Below are 21,371 nucleotides of genomic sequence, written 5' to 3'. Positions count from 1 at the left end.
CTGAGACGGGTCTTAGGTATATATTTATAACAATCAGCATTTATAACAAACAGCATTTTTAATGTTGGTGTTCTAAATATTTTTCACATAAATTTACCAAGTGAAAAATATTGTCACAAAAATTTGCCAATGTTCTCTTGTTAGGAGATGGGCTCCGATAAGAGCGTGTCCTGACAAAGAGCTGAAAGCAGTGCTATCACTGCTTCCTGGTTCAGGTTCCTGACAACCAATGCACATGGGTTGGCTGTCAGCTGACACATGTGTCACCTTGGCACAATGAAGTGGGAACCTAGTTATACTACTGTAGAATAATGCCACCTGGACATGGCAATAAATTATCAGGGACAAGCTTTGGAGTACTTTGCATTCTGGAGCTTGATAAATGAGACAGCTTTACAGCTTGTAACAGAAACCTATGGGGGCTGTGGCTGTTGTCAGAAATGGAGGGATCGCAGCAGATATCAGAGTACATTTCCTCCATAATACGTTCTGGTGATACCTTATATTTACAGGTATCCACTAAAACAGCTGTATTATCCCACAAATATTATTTGTTAAATAAGTCCCATAGTGTGTATTGCTAATCTTTAATACTAGTATTTCTATTAAATAACTAGCATTTGCTTGCGGCTTCACTCCCATGGATGCCTGTTATTGCTCAGTAGAACTAATTTTACAAAGTCAGTGCCATCTTATATTGTGATGTATGTTTTACTAGTTACCAGCACCTCAAAATGACAGAAGGACATAACAGTAATGTCAGCGCTGATGGTTGTTTGCAGCCAAATGAAGCAACACTTGAATTGGTCAGTTTGGCACCATCTAGTGGCCGCCAGTGCACAAAACACTTGAATACCCCCATAGAGGTGAGGAGCAGCCTGTATATGTATTTATATACATTTTGGACTTGAGGAGCCTGCACACTGCACATGCTGAGTGTCAAACATCTGTTTTTTCCTTTAATGATCCTCTCCCTGATGTCACATCTAGACCATACACATCTCAGTTTCTTTCTTGTTCACTAAGCTATAACACAGTTAAGATGCAATCCAAATTCATCTAGTAGTTTCTGTGTGATGCCGGAATGAACAGACATGTCACTATTTAAACTTTATTAAGAGGAATCAAAACAAGTAGTTTAAAGAAAATGTGGCAGTGTACAGTCTGAATTTATGGAAAATAAAGCATAGACCTATACAGGGGCATTTCAACAGAGGAGGGGGCCCGTGTGCACCTCCGGGTGGGCCTCCTCCTCTGTACCACGCAGTAGACTCCGGCATTGTGCCGGAGTCTACTGTGCATGCGCAGGTCTCCGGAAATATGATGCCCGCCATGGTCCGGAGACCAATTTGACTACTGCGCATGAAGGGTGGCCATTTTGGCAGCGATTTTTGCAGCGACTGCAGCACCTGACGCTGGACTCCGGAAAGGTAAGCATTACAATGGGTGCAGTGTGTGCAGTTGGGGCCTCGCCTGGACCCAGGGACCCCTTGGGCACCGCACACATTGCACCCATTATAGAGACGACAATGGACCTACAGTAGAAGATTCCCAGGGCTGATAAACTGTTCCTTATTTTATAATCTTATTACTTTACAATGTTGTTCTGATGTATGCCTACAAACATTTAAAATCAATCCAACAATTTCTCCGAAACATAAGACATTATTGGATATTGATTACATGATCCAGACATTATTCTTTTTTGTACTTAGCTATTACCATTCAATTTGCCATTAAATAAATAAATAAATAAATAAATAAAATAATAGTCTCGGTTATCATAAAAATGTGAGAAAAAAGTTTCTATTTTTTATACACATGGAGGCATTTTAGAATATGAGGTTACATTTTTGTGATCACACTGTGAAAATCAACAGGTAGGAGCTCCCGGAACTATTCAATTCTGCAAGAGAATATGTCGGAGAGTGCCCATTATTGTACATGAAACATGGTGTTTAGTCACAAAAACCGGCATTCTCTGACTTAAGTGCCTGGAGCAATGCTGTTTCCGCCACACTAAGGGCAGAAAATAGCATTGCACCAGTAGTTTTGTTGGATTTAGATAAGAAATCTTCAGGTCAGGAATGACATTGCGCTGAATTGAATAGTTTCTGGGAGTTTCTTTCTGGCGTTATTCAGTTCGCGCTGAATTGAATCAAGCCCTTTATATGTTGTTTTTACTAAGTAGAACACTGGTCAGGGAACAGGGGTATATTACCCCAAATGGGGTAAAAATGAAATTGCTGGGGGCAATGGACGGTCACGCTGCTGATACACAGCCCCGTCCAGCTCGCGATGTGATTTGCTGATGTCACGCCGCACTCCCTCCTGCCCTGCCCTGCGCTGTGCTCCTGGCCGCCCTGTGCTGTGTTCCTGGCCGCGGTGTGACATGCTGACATCACACCGCGCTCCTTCACGCCCGCCCACCTTGCGCTGTCCTGTCCTCCTGCCCGCGGCCCACCAACCCACACACAGAACTTGAAGTGTTCCGTGGCTGCCCGCTGACGGAGTTCCGTAGGATCAGACAGTGGACCACATAACAGTGGGAAATTCCCGCTGACATTACTGAGGTGAGGATGTTACCATCTGCCTCCTAAAAGTCGTGTCCCCCCATCCCCTTTCCCCCTCATCCATCTTTCTTACATTCATTCTGGTGTTTTGGGGAGAAAGTGTTAATTAACCCATTCATTGCCAAAAAATAATTGACAAAAATAATAATAATAAAAAAAAAAATGATTATACAGGTTGAGTATCCCATATCCAAATATTCCGAAATACGGAATATTCCGAAATACAGACTTTTTTGAGTGAGAGTGAGATAATGAAACCTTTGTTTTTTGATGGCTCAATGTACACAAACTTTAATACACAAAGTTATTAAAAATATTGTATTAAATGACCTTCAGGCTGTGTGTATAAGGTGTATATGAAACATAAATGAATTGTGTGAATGTAGACACACTGGGCGGAATTTACTAAAGCAAAAAAAAGTGGGGGTTTTACCGCATTTTCATATTTACTAACACCCTACCGCCGCGTTTTCGGCATCCAGGGTACCCTATAGAAGCCTATGGGCTTCTTATCGCCAACCACCGCATCCCACCAACACCGCCACAGACGCCGACCCCCCTCTCCCCCGGCTTACCTTCCTCCAGGCTGCCCTGGACCCGGAAGGTAGTCTCCTCCTCCCCCTAGCAACGCAGCCGGACGTCCTTCCGGCTGCAGGGGGGAGGAGGAGGCGCCGGGGGCAGCCTGCTGCTGCTTCCCGTGTCTAGCCAGTGTGGGGACCCATGGGCGGTGATGGAGATCCCCCGCAGACCACCTAACAGGTATCGCCGGGGGCCTCCGTCACCGCATCGCGATGTTGATCGCATATGTTAGTACATATGCGATCAACATCGCTGCGGTAACCGGCGAGGGGCGGCGATGTATCTTAATACATCCCACCCACTTTGTTTAATGCACAAAGTTATAAAAAATATTGGCTAAAATGACCTTCAGGCTGTGTGTATAAGGTGTATATGTAACATAAATGCATTCTGTGCTTAGGTTTAGGTCCCATCACCATGATATCTCATTATCGTATGCAATTATTCCATAATACGGGAAAAATCCCATATCCAAAATACCTCTGGTCCCAAGCATTTTGGATAAGGGATACTCAACCTGCATATATATATATATATATATATATATATATATATATATATATATATATATATATACAGTATCTCAGAAATGCCATATAAACAGTGATAAGCAGCAAATATGCACGATAATATATGATTTCCTTCCTTTCAAATGAAGGGAGTAACGTCGGCGTGTATAAATATATTTTGGGGTAAAAGGTAAAAAAGTTCCCTGACCCCTGAAGTAGAATGTTTACAAATAACTTTTACATCTAAGTAGCTGTAATGAGGTAGTCAACACTGGGAGCTGGAACTTCCATTAGTGCTGCAATGAATGCAGTCAGCAGTGATAATAATAATAATAATAATGATAAAAATAGACATATGTTGTTTGAATTCTTTTATAAACAGCAGATAATGAAAATACTTACATTTGTCTACCTTTGATATTACTTACAACTACTCTTTATTTTTATGTTAATTCCTCAAATTTACTACATAAAATCCCTTAACAAAATTCTTTCACAGAAACCTTTTACATAACAAAAGCGGGCAGTTTTCCTTTGTTCATTAAAATAAATCCAAAACAATATAAAAAAAAAACAACAACAGCGGTAGAAATCTAGGTGCAGATGGATAGTTTAAAGCAAGTGGACTGCAAATTACTCCCACATTGGGGGTCATTCTGAGTTGTTCGCTCGTTGCCGATTTTCGCAATGGAGCGATTAAGGCTAAAATGCGCATGCGCATGGTACGCAGTGCGCATGCGCTAAGTATTTTAGCACAAAACTTAGTAGATTTACTCTCGTCCGAACTAAGAATTTCCATCGTTGAAGTGATTGGAGTGTGATTGACAGGAAGTGGGTGTTTCTGGGCGGAAACTGACCGTTTTCTGGGAGTGTGCAGAAAAACGCAGGCGTGTCAGGATAAAACGCGGGAGTGTCTGGCCGAACGCAGGGCGTGTTTGTGACGTCAAACCAGGAACGAAATGGGCTGAGCTGATCGCAGTGTAGGAGTAAGTCTCGAGCTACTCAGAAACTGCTAAGAAATTTCTATTCGCAATTCTGATAATCTTTCGTTCGCAATTCTGCTATGCTAAAATACAATCCCAGAGGGCGGCGGCCTAGCGTGTGCAATGCTGCTAAAATCTGCTAGCGAGCGAACAACTCGGAATGAGGACCATTGTTTGCAGTGGTGTACATAACTATGTAACAGACCAAAGCTATTCGTACACTTAAGGTGCATACACACGGTGAGATATTGACTATGTGCGATTTTGACTATGCGATTTCCCTTGAACTCCCCGGAGCCCGGAATCACCGATATTGACTGTACACATGGTGCAATTTTGGCTATGTACAATTTTGACTATATACAATTTTGACTATATACAATTTTGACTATACTAGAAACTAGTGATGTGCACCAGAAATTTTTCGGGTTTTGGTTTTGGATTCGGTTCCGCGGCCGTGTTTTGGATTCGGACGCGTTTTGGCAAAACCTCCCTGAAAATTTTTTGTCTGATTCGGGTGTGTTTTTAAATCATAGAATTTGGGGGAGATTTTGATCCTATAGTATTATTAACCTCAATAACCATAATTTCCACTAATTTCCAGTCTATCCTGAACACATCACACCTCACAATATTATTTTTAGTCCTAAAATTTGCACAGAGGTCGCTGGATGGCTAAGCTAAGCGACCCAAGTGGCCGACACAAACACCTGGCCTATCTAGGAGTGGCACTGCAGTGTCAGACAGGATGGCAGATTAAAAAAATAGTCCCCAAACAGCACATGATGCAAAGAAAAAAAGAGGTGCAATGAGGTAGCTGTGTGACTAAGCTAAGCGACCCAAGTGGCCGACACAAACACCTGGCCCATCTAGGAGTGGCACTGTAGTGTCAGACAGGATGGCAGATTTAAAAAATAGTCCCCAAACAGCACATGATGCACAGAAAAAAAGAGGTGCAGTGAGGTAGCTGTGTGACTAAGCTAAGCGACCCAAGTGGCCGACACAAACACCTGGCCCATCTAGGAGTGGCACTGCAGTGTCAGACAGGATGGCAGATTTAAAAAATAGTCCCCAAACAGCACATGATGCAAAGAAAAAAAGAGGTGCAATGAGGTAGCTGTGTGGCTAAGCTAAGCGACCCAAGTGGCCGACACAAACACCTGGCCCATCTAGGAGTGGCACTGCAGTTTTCTAGCGAGAGGATGAATGCTTCCATCCTCATGTGAATCTGAACCACTAGCCATGAACATAGGCCAGGGCCTCAGCCGTTCCTTGCCACTCCGTGTCGTAAATGGCATATTGGCAAGTTTACGCTTCTCATCAGACGCTTTTAATTTTGATTTTTGAGTCATTTTACAGAACTTTTGTAGTATACTTGACGACACAGAGGTAGAGCAATGGACTACTGTACCATACTGCTTTATACATACTGGTGGTCAGCAAAATTCTGCACTGTCCTCCTACTATATACTGCGCACAACTAACATGCAGCACAGGTATGGATGCATAGTATACTTGACGACACAGAGGTAGAGCAGTGGACTACTGTACCGTACTGCTATATATATACTGGTGGTCACAGCAACATTCTGCACTGTCCCCTCCTACTATATACTGCGCACAACTAAAATGCAGCACAGGTATGGATGCATAGTATACTTGGCGACACAGAGATAGAGCAGTAGACTACTGTACCGTACTGCTATATGTATACTGGTGGTCACAGCAACATTCTGCGCTGTCCCCTCCTACTATATACTGCGCACAACTAAAATGCAGCACAGGTATGGATGCATAGTATACTTGACGACACAGAGGTAGAGCAGTAGACTACTGTACCGTACTGCTATATATATACTGGTGGTCACAGCAACATTCTGCACTGTCCTCCTACTATATACTACAATGCAGCACAGATATGGAGTGTTTTTCAGGCAGAGAACGTAGATATTTTCAGCACACAGAGCACAGATATTTGCAAATACACTGAGCAGATATTTGCAGTACACTGAACACAGAAACTGAGAGAACGCAGCCACGTCCTCTCACTATCATCTCCAAAGCATGAGTGAAAATGGCGGCGACGCGTGGCTCCTTATATAGAATACGAATCTCGCGAGAATCCGAGAGCAGGATGATGACGTTCGGGCGCGTTCGGGTTAACCGAGCAAGGCGGGAAGATCCGAGGCTGCCTCAGAACCGCGTAAAATGGGTGAAGTTCGGGGGGGTTCGGATCCCGTGGAACCGAACCCACTCATCACTACTAGAAACTAGATTGTATACTTTCCAGTCAAAATTGCCATGCCTGCACAGTCTGTTTTTTCTTGCGATACCGACCCCGCTGCACAGCGCATTGGTATTGCAAGCTGTATACACATGATGCAATATGTGCTAACTTTTATTACAATTTTGACTATATAGTCAAAATCGCAAGCACACATCGCACTGCGTGTATGCACCTTCAGTTTGTTATTCATCCTCATTCCACACAGAGGATGCATTTCTTCCCTACTCAGCATAGCCTGCAGTTGAGTCTACATGACCTCCGTGAACAATTGCCTACATGAAAAAGCCCATTTAATCCTACTCATTTCAAGCGAAGATGCAATGGAAATGCTTATTACTCCCCATTGACTTGCTTATTTCTGGAGCGTCAGCAGTGCAAAACAGCAACAGAAACTCCAAAAACATGCATATACTCTACTCTATAACAGTTTCATATAAAAGCATACATTTGACAGCAGATAAGAACCAAATGGCCCATCTAGTCTGCCCTAAACACATGTCATGCACCACACATCAGGGTTAATTTTTTTGTTGGGAGACAATTAACCTACCAGTATATTTTTGGATTGTGGGAGGAAACCGAGGTACCCCGAGGAAACCCACGCAGGCACGGGAAGAATATACAAACTCCTAACAGTTATATTTCAAGAAAATAGTAATTTAAATATATATATATATATATATTTTTTTTTGTAGAACAGTTATACATTTGTTATAAGGATTAATATACCACTATTGTTAAATATTAGGATAACAGAAGCCATCTTGCAATTCAAATGACCTGTATAAAATGGGCATGTATTTTTTTTATTTTCAAATATCTTATATTTCACAGAAGATGTGTCATTTTTATATTATCTGTGTGGCTATTATTTTTACAGTCTGACAATAGCAGTCTTATAATATACAGTACATATTTCATAGAATATATTGGGACTAATCCTGAGTTGGGAGCTAATCAAAACAAGGAGTAACTTTGCACCTGAACAAACAGTCCTGCAAAGTAAGAGGAGCAAATACATTTATTTTGTGCTTTTTTTGCATGCAGGGTAAACACTAGCTGCTTTTGCATGTAGCTAACAAATGCTGGACATCTGTATTATTACACTGCAAATTGGATTTGAGCTACGACACAACGTTCCCAAATCTAAGGGTGTGTACACACGGTGAGATATTTTCTTTCGATTTTGACTATATAGTCAAAATCGCAAGAAAAGTTAGTGCAGATCGCAAGGTGAAAGTCACCTTGCGATCCAGATTCGATCCCGATGCGCAGTCCCGCCAGGTCTGCATCGCAAGAAAAGATAGACTGTACAGGCAAGTCAATCCCTGCTAGATCGGTGTACTATCTCGTTCATCTCACATGTCAATGGCATCTCACATAAGCCAAAATCTCACATAAGCCAAAATTGTATGCACACATAGTCCATATCTCAAGGAAAGTTAGTCAAAATCTGTGCTATCTGGGATCCGGGGAGTTCACGGGAAATCGCAAGTGAAAATCGAACATAGCAGGGATCTCAAAGTCTCTGCATGTTCTAAATCTGCCATGCTTGCAGTGAAACATGGTTTTGCCCAGGTGTAAAGTTGCTCATTTTTTCGCTTTGCTCCGAACTCTGAATTGGACTCATTGGGGTATATTTACTAACATTCGTAATTCTCCCGATTTGGTGGGAGAATAATCACGAATGACATCGAAAGTGTAAAACTGCAACTTTTTGAATTTGTTACGACTAATTTACTAAGCTGCCGTATTCTGCATTTTCGGGTTTTCCGATGTCGATGTCATTCGTTTTTTTAGGCAGTGTTTTACGTGAGTGACTTGTAAAACACTGCCGACTTTAATACAATGAATCTCGGCCGGATCTGAGAGATCCGTGCTGGGCTTCATTGTGCACTTTGTTTAAAAAAAAAAAAAAGTTTAAATGTTAAAAAAAAATTGCGTGGGGTCCCCCCTCCTAAGGCAAACCAGCCTCGGGCTCTTTGAGCCGATCCTGGTTGCAGAAATATGGGAAAAAAATGGACAGGGGTTACCCCATATTTAAGCAACCAGCATCGGGCTCTGCGCCTGGTCCTGGTTCCAAAAATACGGGGGACAAAAAGCGTAGGGGTCCCCCGTATTTTTAAAACCAGCACCGGGCTCCACTAGCTGGACAGATAATGCCACAGCCGGGGGTCACTTTTATACCGTGCCCTGCGGCCGTGGCATCAAATATCCAACTAGTCACCCCTGGCCGGGGTACCCTGGGGGAGTGGGGACCCCTTCAATCAAGGGGTCCCCCCCCAGCCACCCAAGGGCCAGGGGTGAAGCCCGAGGCTGTCCCCCCCATCCAATGGGCTGCGGATGGGGGGCTGATAGCCTTTTTGTAAAAGTGTAAGATATTGTTTTTAGTAGCAGTACTACAAGGCCCAGCAAGCCTCCCCCGCATGCTGGTACTTGGAGAACCACAAGTACCAGCATGCGGCGGAAAAACGGGCCCGCTGGTACCTGTAGTACTACTACTAAAAAAATACCCAAAAAAAGACAATACACACACACCTTGAAAGTAAAGTTTTATTACATCCATCCACACAAACATACATACATACTTACCTTATGTTCACACGCAGGTCGGTCCTCTTGTCCAGTAGAATCCATGGGGTACCTGTTGAATAAATTTTACTCACCAGATCCAGGGTACCAGGCTCCTCGGATAATTCTTTTGTAATCCACGTACTTGATTAAAAAAATAAAACGGAGACCCGAGCCACGCACTGAAAGGGGACCCATGTTTTTACATGGGTCCCCTTTCCCCGAATGCCAGAAACCCACTCTGACTTCTGTCTAAGTGGGTTTCTTCAGCCAATCAGGGAGCGCCACGTTGTGGCACCCTCCTGATCGGCTGTGTGCTCCTGTACTGACTGACAGGCAACACGCGGCAGTGTTACAATGTAGCGCCTATGCGCTCCATTGTAACCAATGGTGGGAACTTTCTGCTCAGCGGTTGACCGAAAGTGACCTCACCGCTGAGCAGAAAGTTCCCACCATTGGTTACATTGGTTCTGTTTTTTTTAGCACTTTTTTACGAGTTGTATTTTTTCACGGCAGTGTTTTTTTTTTTTTTGCTTTGCACTTCTTAGTAAATGACCGAGATTCATACTTAAACAGCCGCGTTTTGACCGATGGTGTATTCATTCGTATTTTTTTTGTTGGACTTCAAAAAAAATACGAATGCCCTCATCACTGCCGAGATTTGAGTTTAGTAAATGACCGAGATGACACTTTGAAGAAAAAACGGCATCTCGGTCAAAATCGGGACCTTAGTAAATATACCCCATTGTGTGTAGGTTCCCTGAATAAAAAAATTCTCGATGCAGTGATAATGGGGGGTAATTCAGACCTAATCATAGCAGCAAATTTGTTAGCAGTTGGGCAAAACCATGTGCACTGCAGGGTGGACAGATATAACATGTGCAGAGAGAGTTAGATTTGGGTGGGTTGTGTTCAAACTGAAATCTAAATTGCAGTGTAAAATAAAGCAGCCAGTATTTACCCTGCACAGAATACAATATAACCCACCCAAACCTAACTCTCTCTGTACATGTTATATCTGCCACACCTGCAGTGCAACATGGTTTTGCCCAACTGCTAACAAATTTGCTGTTATGATCAGGTCTGAATTACCCCCAATGTCTGTACTTGCATTTCCGAATAAGTCATCTTAAAGAAATCAAAATCAATTCTCACTGACACATACCAGAAGCCATACATCAGTCTTTCCCACATATACTGTATGCAGGGGCGGATTGAGATCGAACACCAGCCCTGGAAATTTATGGAAGCAGCCCTAATGGGGGTGGAGTCTGTTGAGGGGGATGTCAAGAAGGTGGGGTCACTCCTCAGAGGTCCTGATTCTGAGATAGACACAGTTGGGGCCTCCTTTGCTTTACAACTTTATGCATGTGCTGCTACAATGCCCTTCCCTGATGTACAGCCATACATCTGAATATACAAGGACTGATATGCCTACTTTCAGTGTCTACTGACACAGGGGGTCATTCCGAGTTGTTCGCTCGGTATTTTTTTCTCGCAACGGAGCGATTAGTCGCTAATGCGCATGCGCAATGTCCGCAGTGCGACTGCGCCAAGTAAATTTGCTATGCAGTTAGGTATTTTACCCACGGCATTACGATGTTTTTTCTTCGTTCTGGTGATCGTAATGTGATTGACAGTAAGTGGGTGTTTCTGGGCGGAAACTGGCCGTTTTATGGGAGTGTGTGAAAAATCGCTACCGTTTCTGGGAAAAACGCGGGAGTGGCTGGAGAAACGGAAGAGTGTCTGGGCGAATGCTGGGTGTGTTTGAGACGTCAAACCAGGAACAAAACTGACTGAACTGATCGCAGATGCTGAGTAAGTCTGGAGCTACTCAGAAACTGCTAAGAAGTGTCTATTCGCAATTCTGCTAATCTTTCGTTCGCAATTTTAATATGCTAAGATTCACTCCCAGTAGGCGGCGGCTTAGAGTGTGCAAAGCTGCTAAAAGCAGCTTGCGAGCGAACAACTCGGAATGACCCCCACTGCAGTCATGCCTTTCATTTACTTCTGATGTTATTGATTTTTCATTCTACAAACCCCTTTTTTTTAACCTTATATGTTTCAAAGTACAAGTTGGGGAGCACACACTACATACAGCACAGTACAGGGAGGGGGAGCACACACTACATACAGCACAGTACAGGAAGGGAGCACACACAAGTAGTGAAACACAGACACAGGGGACCAGCGCATCAGAAATTGCCCCAGTGGCCAATCCGCCCCTGATTACATACATAGCCACCACATTACATACATAGCCACCACACTATTACAGGAATAGTACCACATTACACATATAGCACTGCATTACATGTATAGCACTGCACTACACGTACAGCACTACATTACACAAATTGCACCTCATTATACAAATAGCACCACATTACACACATAGCCACCGCATTATATACGTAGCCACCGCATTACATATGTAGCCACCACATTACATACGTAGCCACCGTATTACATAAATAGTCCCATCATCATGGACAGACATTAGGCAGCTATAGGGCTGAAGGACTTTGCATAAAATATTGTCCCAGGGCTGACTGTGAGTGTTGCCTGATCAGCTGGCATCCTCAGAACAAAGTACGTCCTGCTCCTGTCCAGTCCCCAAACCATACACTGTGACCGGAGATGCCCTAACCCTTACACCGACATGATAATGCAAATAATGTAATTATAAATAACCTCTCTGTGAGTATAGTGAACCTGGCTCTGACCATCGCTATGCTGCTGCTCCCGGGCCGGGCTCATTGAAGAGACCTTTGGCTGGGGCCAGGGAGAGGATGCTGCTGGGCTGGTTAACTTTCTCCAGGTCCCCCGTTGGTAGAACAGCTTCATCACTTCTCACGGCTAGCGGCACCCGGAAGTCCTTTCCAGCCTAACTTCCGTATTGCGTTCCAATGAACCGCAAGTACTGGAAGCAATGTGAGCCAGCCCAGCCTGAGTGTGAATCGGCCTGGCTGAAGGGGATGTGGGACCGGCCCATCGGAATCTGTCCTGGTGGGCCAATCCGCCCCTGACTGTATGTATAACAATGCTCTTCCTGCAGTAGGGCAAACAGTTGGCTGATCATAGATTGCTTTCTCTGCATTCCTTCCCATATATTTGAAGCATGCTTATTTGAATGTTATTACCCTACCATTGATTACTTGGATGCCTTGTGCCAATTACCAGTATTTGTCAGCCTTCTTTAGTTCTAAAACATGCCTTTCTGAATACCAAACTGTATAGCAATCTGCTTTTCTGTAAAACTGCTAGAGACACTGAAGGGGAACTTTGACCTCCTCCTTTGCCCTGGGTTCCGATTTAGGTGCCCCAGTGCCAAGTTAAGCAGGGAGCTTTCACAGAGACACAGGGTCATATCAGTGACAAGATGCAATGTTGCAGTGCACATAAGAAGGGCAGACAGCAGGTACATGACACTTTCTCACTTTATACGTACAATGGAGAGAACCGATTCCTCTCAGTTCTGTTCTGTTTGAAGTGTTAGTTAGAGAGGGAGTTTGTCTCTGGGTGCTGCTGATGTTGAGTTGTTGGTGATTGCTGTGGGGGTTATCTTGGTGGTATGGGGCAGGGACGTGCAGTGAGGTAAATGGCTTTTGAGGCAATGGCTAGTACCAGAGCCAGATCAACTCAATATATGAGCCAAAGGGTTCATGTGGGCATTATACAAAGATGCAGCAGTATATACTGCTGGAAATGCAGAGAATATTTACTCATTCCCATCAGTCCCTTCCTAAATGGAGCTTAAAATCTATGTTCCCTACAACATGTATACATATACACTGTTGTTTTTCTTTTTGTCAGAAGCCAATTAACCTACATACCATTATGTTTTTTTATTGTGGGAGGAAGCTGGAGCACCCAGGGGAAATTCAAGCAAACATGGGGAGAACATAGCAACTCCACAAAAATAGGGCCATGGCGGGTTTTAAACCCAAGACCACCATACTGTGAGACAGTAATGCTAACTACTAAGCCATCCGTGCTGCCAAAGAATAAAACCCTGCTTATTTTATTATAGATTAAAAGAGTCAACTTTTTTGGTCATTTACATATGTTTCTTATTATGTCAATAGAAATGTCTGGCTATGCTAGTAGATATATAAAATGAAAATTTCAAAAACTCTGAATTAAATTACACTGACTGTTGTCTCATTGCGCTTGAATTTACCATGAAACGAGATAGAGGTGTAAGTTCATCCCAGTTGCCTGGAGGCAAGATAAATATTGGTGCCCCCCATATATAGATAAATATATGTATATACTGTATATATTTTAACTAGTGATGAGCGGGTTCGGATCCTTGGGATCCGAACCCGCCCGAACTTCACCTTTTTTTTCACGGGTCCGAGCTACTCGGATCCTCCCGCCTTGCTCGGTTAACCCGAGCGCGCCCGAACGTCATCATCCCGCTGTTGGATTCTCGCGAGATTCGGATTCTATATAAGGAGCCGCGCGTCGCCGTCATTTTTCACTCGTGCATTGGAAATGATAGTGAGAGAACGTGGCTGGCGTCCTCTCACTTTGTTTCAGGGGGCTGCAAATATCTTTATTCTGGGGACCAGCAGTATTATAGGAGGAGTACAGTGCAGAGTTTTGCTGACCAGTGACCACCAGTATTATACGTTCTCTGCCTGAAAAATGCTCCATATCTGTGCTCAGTGTGCTGCATATATCTGTGCTCACACTGCTTTATTGTGTTGACTGGGGACAACCAGTATTATATAGGAGGAGTACAGTGCAGAGTTTTGCTGACCAGTGACCACCAGTATTATACGTTCTCTGTCTGAAAAACGCTCCATATCTGTGCTCAGTGTGCTGCATATATCTGTGCTCACACTGCTTTATTGTGGGGACTGGGGACCACCAGTATATTATATAGGAGAAGTACAGTGCAGAGTTTTGCTGACCAGTGACCACCAGTTTTATACGTTCTCTGCCTGAAAAATGCTCCATATCTGTGCTCAGTGTGCTGCATATATCTGTGCTAACACTGCTTTATTGTGGGGACTGGGGACCACCAGTATATTATATAGGAGGAGTACAGTGCAGAGTTTTGCTGACCAGTGACCACCAGTATTATACGTTCTCTGCCTGAAAAACGCTCCATATCTGTGCTCAGTGTGCTGCATATATCTGTGCTCACACTGCTTTGTTGTGGGGACTGGGGACCACCAGTATTATATAGGAGTACAGTGCAGAGTTTTGCTGACCAGTGACCACCAGTATTATACGTTCTCTGCATGAAAAACGCTCCATATCTGTGCTCAGTGTGCTGCATATATCTGTGCTCACACTGCTTTATTGTGGGGACTGGGGATCACCAGTATATTATATAGGAGGAGTACAGTGCAGAATTTTGCTGACCAGTGACCACCAGTATTATACGTTCTCTGCCTGAAAAACGCTCCATATCTGTGCTCAGTGTGCTGCATATATCTGTGCTCACACTGCTTTGTTGTGGGGACTGGGGACCACCAGTATTATATAGGAGTACAGTGCAGAGTTTTGCTGACCAGTGACCACCAGTATTATACGTTCTCTGCATGAAAAACGCTCCATATCTGTGCTCAGTGTGCTGCATATATCTGTGCTCACACTGCTTTATTGTGGGGACTGGCGACCACCAGTATATTATATAGGAGGAGTACAGTGCAGAGTTTTGCTGACCAGTAACCACCAGTATTATACGTTGATCTATTACTGGCAAATAATTCCACACATTAAAAAATGGAGAACAAAAATGTGGAGGGTAAAATAGGGAAAGATCAAGATCCACTTCCACCTCATGCTGAAGCTGCTGCCACTAGTCATGGCCGAGATGATGAAATGCCATCAACATCGTCTGCCAAGGCCGATGCACAATGTCATAGTAGAGAGCATGTAAAATCCATAAAAATAAAGCTCAGTAAAATGACCCAAAAATCTAAATCAAAATCGTCTGAGGAGAAGCGTAAACTTGCCAATGTGCCATTTACGACACGGAGTGGCAAGGAACGGCTGAGGCCCTGGCCTATGTTCAAGGCTAGTGGTTCAGCTTCACCTGAGGATGGAAGCAGTCATCCTCCTGCTAGAAAACTTAAAAGAGTTAAGATGGCAAAAGCACAGCAAAGAACTGTGCGTTCTTCTAAATCACAAATCCCCAAGGAGAGTCCAATTGTGTCGGTTGCGATGCCTGAACTTCCCAACACTGGACGGGAAGAGGTTGCACCTTCCACCATTTGCACGTGCCATGCAATTGCTGGAAGGAGCACCCGCAGTCCAGTTCCTGATAGTCAAATTGAAGATGTCACTGTTGAAGTACACCAGGATGAGGATATGGGTGTTGCTGGCGCTGGGGAGGAAATTGACAAGGAGGATTCTGATGGTGAGGTGGTTTGTTTAAGTCAGGCACCCGGGGAGACACCTGTTGTCCGTGGGATGAATATGGCCATTGACATGCCTGGTCAAAATACAAAAAAAATCACCTCTTCTGTGTGGAATTATTTCAACACAAATGCGGACAACTGGTGTCAAGCCGTGTGTTGCCTTTGTCAAGCTGTAATAAGTAGGGATAAGGACGTTAACCACCTAGGAACATCCTCTCTTATACGTCACCTGGAGCGCATTCATCAGAAGTCAGTGACAAGTTCAAAAACTTTGGATGACAGCGGAAGCAGTCCACTGACCACTAAATCCCTTCCTCTTGTAACCAAGCTCCTGCAAACCACACCACCAACAAATGTCAATTTCCTCCTTTCACAGGAAAGCCAATAGTCCTGCAGGCCATGTCACTGTCAAGTCTGACGAGTCCTCTCCTGCCTGGGATTCCTCCGATGCATCCTTGAGTGTAACGCCTACTGCTGCTGGCGCTGCTGCTGTTGTTGCTGCTGTGAGTCGATCGGCATCCCAGAGGGGAAGTCGGAAGACCACTTGTACTGCTTCCAGTAAGCAATTGACTGTCTAACAGTCCTTTGCGAGGAAGATGAAATATCACAGCAGTCATCCTGCTGCAAAGCGGATAACTCAGGCCTTGGCAGCCTGGGCGGTGAGAAACGTGTGTCCGGTATCCACCGTTAATTCACAGGCAACTAGATACTTGATTGAGGTACTGTGTCCCCGGTACCAAATACCATCTAGGTTCCATTTCTCTAGGCAGGCGATACCGAAAATGTACACAGACGTCAGAAAAAGAGTCACCAGTGTCCTAAAAAATGCAGTTGTACCCAATGTCAACTTAACCGCGGACATGTGGACAAGTGGAGCAGGGCAGACTCAGGACTATATGACTGTGACAGCCCACTGGGTAGATGTATTGCCTCCCGCAGCAAGAACAGCAGCGGCGGCACCAGTAGCAGCATCTTGCAAACGCCAACTCGTTCCTAGGCAGGCTACGCTTTGTATCACCGCTTTCCATAAGAGGCACACAGCTGACAACCTCTTACGGAAACTGAGGAAGATCATCGCAGAATGGCTTACCCCAATTGGACTATCCTGGGGATTTGTGACATCGGACAACGCCAGCAATATTGTGCATGCATTACATCTTGGCAAATTCCAGCACGTCCCATGTTTTGCACATACATTGAATTTGGTGGTGCAGAATTATTTAAAAAACGACAGGGGCGTGCAAGAGATGCTGTCGGTGGCCCGAAGAATTGCGGGCCACTTTCGGCATTCAGCCACCGCGTGCCGAAGACTGGAGCACCAGCAAACAGTCCTGAACCTTCCCTGCCATCATCTGAAGCAAGAGGTGGTAACGAGGTGGAATTCAACCCTCTATATGCTTCAGAGGATCGAGGAGCAGCAAAAGGCCATTCAAGCCTATACATCTGCCTACGATATAGGCAAAGGAGGGGGAATGCACCTGACTCAAGCGCAGTGGAGAATGATTTCAACGTTGTGCAAGGTTCTGCAAACCTTTGAACTTGCCACACGTGAAGTCAGTTCAGACACTGCCAGCCTGAGTCAGGTCATTCCCCTCATCAGGCTTTTGCAGAAAAAGCTGGAGACATTAAAGGAGGAGCTAAAACAGAGCGATTCCGCTAGGCATGTGGGACTTGTGGATGGAGCCCTTAATTCTCTTAACCAGGATTCATGGGTGGTCAATCTGTTGAATTCAGAGCACTACATTTTGGCCATCGTGCTCGATCCTAGATTTAAAACCTACGTTGTATCTCTCTTTCCGGCAGACACAAGTCTGCCGAGGTTCAAAGACCTGCTGGTGAGAAAATTGGCAAGTCAAGCGGAACGTGACCCGTCAACAGCTCCTCCTTCACATTCTCCCGCAACTGGGGGTGCGTGGAAAAGGCTAACAATTCCGAGCCCACCCGCTGGCGGTGATGCAGGGCAGTCTGGAGCGAGTGCTGACATCTGGTCCGGACTGAAGGACCTGGCAACGATTACTGACATGTCGTCTACTATCACTGCATATGATTCTGTCACCATTGAAAGAATGGTGGAGGATTATATGAGTGACCGCATCCATGTAGGCACGTCAGACAGTCCGTACGTATACTGTCAGGAAAAAGAGGCAATTTGGAGGCCCTTGCAGAAGCTGGCTTTATTTTACCTAAGTTGCCCCCCTCCAGTGTGTACTCCGAAAGAGTGTTTAGTGCAGCCGCTCAGCTTGTCAGCAATCGGCGAGAAAATGTGGAGAAGATGATGTTCATCAAAATGAATTATAATCAATTCCTCCGTGGAGACATTCACCAGCAATTGACTCCAGAAAGTACACAGGGACCTGAGATGGTGGATTCCAGTGGGGACGAATTAATAATCTGTGAGGAGTGGGATGTACACAGTGAAAGGGGTGAGGAATCGGACGATGAGGAGGAGGTGGACATCTTGCCTCTGTAGAGCCAGTTTGTGCAAGGAGAGATTGATTGCTTCTTTTTTGGTGGGGGCCCAAACAACCAGCCATTTCAGTCACAGTTGTGTGGCAGACCCTGTCGCTGAAATGATGGGTTTGTTAAAGTGTGCATGTCCTGTTTATACAACATAAGGGTGGGTGGGAGGGCCCAAGGACAATTCCATCTTGCACCTCTTTTTTCTTTCATTTTTCTTTGCATCATGTGCTGTTTGGGGACAATTTTTTTTGAAGTGTTATCCTGCCTGACACTGCAGTGCCACTCCTAGATGGGACAGGTGTTTGTGTCGGCCACTTGGGTCGCTTAGCTTAGTCACACAGCTACCTCATTGCGCCTCTTTTTTTCTTTGCATCATGTGCTGTTTGGGGACAATTTTTTTAATCTGCCATCCTGTCTGACACTGCAGTGCCACTCCTAGATGGGCCAGGTGTTTGTGTCGGCCACTTGGGTCGCTTAGCTTAGTCACACAGCTACCTCATTGCGCCTCTTTTTTTCTTTGCATCATGTGCTGTTTGGGGACTATTTATTTGAAGTGCCATCCTGTCTGACACTGCAGTGCCACTCCTAGATGGGCCAGGTGTTTGTGTCGGCCACTTGGGTCGCTTAGCTAAGTCATCCAGCAACCTTGGTGCAAATTTTAGGACTAAAAATAATATTGTGAGGTGTGAGGTGTTCAGAATAGACTGGAAATGAGTGGAAATTATGGTTATTGAGGTTAATAATACTGTGGGATCAAAATGACCCCCAAATTATATGATTTAAGCTGTTTTTTTGAGGGTTTTTTGTAAAAAACACCCGAATCCAAAACACACCCGAATCCGACAAAAAATTTTCAGGGAGGTTTTGCCAAAACGCGTCCGAATCCAAAACACGGCCGCGGAACCGAATCCAAAGCCAAAACACAAAACCCGAAAAATGTCCGGTGCACATCACTAATTTTAACTCACATATTTCTTAGTAATCATACACAGGATTAGAACCCATGACCTGTTACACAGAAGCAGACACCTTACCGAAACTATTGCTCCTGTGTAGTGAGGCTGCGGGTTCTAATCATATAAAGCTACTTAGAATTGTCAATTCAAAACCATTGCAACTAGGCAGATCTTTGTAGTGTGCAGCCACACGCTACATAGATCTGCTCAGTCACTCATAATGCTGATTATTTCTCTGAAAATTATTTTACAAGTGTCATACCCGGGATTAGAACCCACGACCTATTACACTGGAAGCAGGCACCTTACTGATGGAGATATTTACTCTTGTATAGGAAGCATGAGAATTCTAACTATATAAAGCTACCTGTAATTTACTTGTCAGACAAGTAACTTCATATAGTTAGAATTCACAAGCTTCCTATACAGGAGTGAATATCTCCATCAGTAAGGTGCCTGCTTCCAGTGTTACAGGTGGTGGGTTCTAATACTGGGTATGAGACTTGTTAAATTTGTATCTATAATAAACAGGGTGTGACTTGTAAGGTGCAGGGACTAGTGGGGGAAGGGAGTTGTCACAGAAGAGATAGCAGCGGCTGTCAATTAACTTAATTGAATGGTGTCACTGAACATGGGAGGAGAGGTGCCCCACTACATACAGAGCAGGAGCTCGGAGGCAGGCGACTCTATTGCCTCCCACAATTACGCCTCTGAAACGAGATACAAGCACCAATTAAGTAATAGTTTGCATGCTACAGCGAAATTCTGAAATTACTGGATAACAGCATAAACTGGTGTAAGAATTGCAGAAAATTTAAAATGTTACCTCCTGCCTACACACCTCCCTCACATTATTAAGAACTGGGTGAACACAAAAATCAGACTTTAAAAACTATTTAATTGGAAGCATTTACTGTACGAGCTAGTATTCCCCATTAATAATAGACTAGTCAACCATTGAGCAAAAAACAAGTGCGTACTCCCTCAGTCAATGCTTTTTCTATGAGAAGAAATCACAATTTTGAGATGTTATACCTCAACAGCCTGACCACTTATCAAACTTCTGCGATCTTATTACACATTCACATCAAACACCCTATCGAGTGACACCTGATCCATCAAAATCGGTGTTGTAATTTTCGGAGTGCTTGCTAAGCCGATTAAATATATAGATATTTAGTTTCAATTTATTTACATATTTTTCTGCATTTCTTTATTATTACAGATCAATAAACATACACTTCGGATGAAGTGATGTGCAAAACAAAAAGTGTTTGGTTTGTTTTTAGATTGTATATTCTGATACTTAGCATTCAGAACAAGGTATTTTGTAATACTATGCAATGGCGGCTCCAGAGGTGGGGCTGCAGTAGGTGTGGCTTCCCAATTTGAATCATGGACTGCGCTGCAGCCCCACCTCTGGAGCCATACCTGATAATGAGTTTTTATTAGAATTATTAAACACGTAGGTTGCAGGGGACCGCTTAGCATATATGTCACATGCCAGACTGGTAAAACCTGTTACCGTCATGGCAGTGCATCACTCACCTAGACTGTCAGGACATGTTCTAAATCATAATAATCATACTGTAAGACTCTTTGTTTAGTTCATGTAGAGCTGGGACATTGGTGCTGCCAACTTGCCTGAGATCAGCGGACTGCTGCTCAACCAAGTCTAGTCCAGATCTCCTGACATAACTATCATCAGCCAGAGCTCACTATATAAGTCTCTTCCTGCTCATCTCTCATCACCAGTGCAACGTCTGCTTTTGCCTGATTATCTGCAGATTCCAGAGTTCAACTCTACAGTATTGCTGCCATCTGTTACTGTGTTTAATTCAGTTCCAGCATGTCCTGCTGCATTCTGCATTCATTCCTGTATCTAATAGTGGTCCACTGTAAGTCAAAGTCTGTTCCTGTTGTAGCAGTGCACAGCAATTCCAAGTGTATTCCTGTAGTAGCAGTGCACTACAAATTCCAGTCTGTTGCCATTGTAGTGGATACTACAAAATCCAGCCGAGATGAGATCAGTAAGCCAGCAGTCGGGATTCTGGCAGATGAAATCCCACCACC

The 21,371-nt window shown here is 44.2% G+C and overlaps 1 protein-coding gene across 2 annotated transcripts in view; it reads right to left on the bottom strand.

Moving 5' to 3' along the window:
• Positions 1–21,371, bottom strand: part of GRID2 (glutamate ionotropic receptor delta type subunit 2) — a 1,619,892-nt gene that overhangs the window by 375,316 nt on the left and 1,223,205 nt on the right. The window lies entirely within an intron of this gene.

The sequence above is a fragment of the Pseudophryne corroboree genome, chromosome 1, assembly GCF_028390025.1.
Source record: "Pseudophryne corroboree isolate aPseCor3 chromosome 1, aPseCor3.hap2, whole genome shotgun sequence".
Classification (NCBI taxonomy): Eukaryota; Metazoa; Chordata; class Amphibia; order Anura; family Myobatrachidae; genus Pseudophryne; species Pseudophryne corroboree.
Note: the sequence above shows the minus strand (reverse complement) of the source record. Positions and strands in the feature narration are given on the sequence as shown.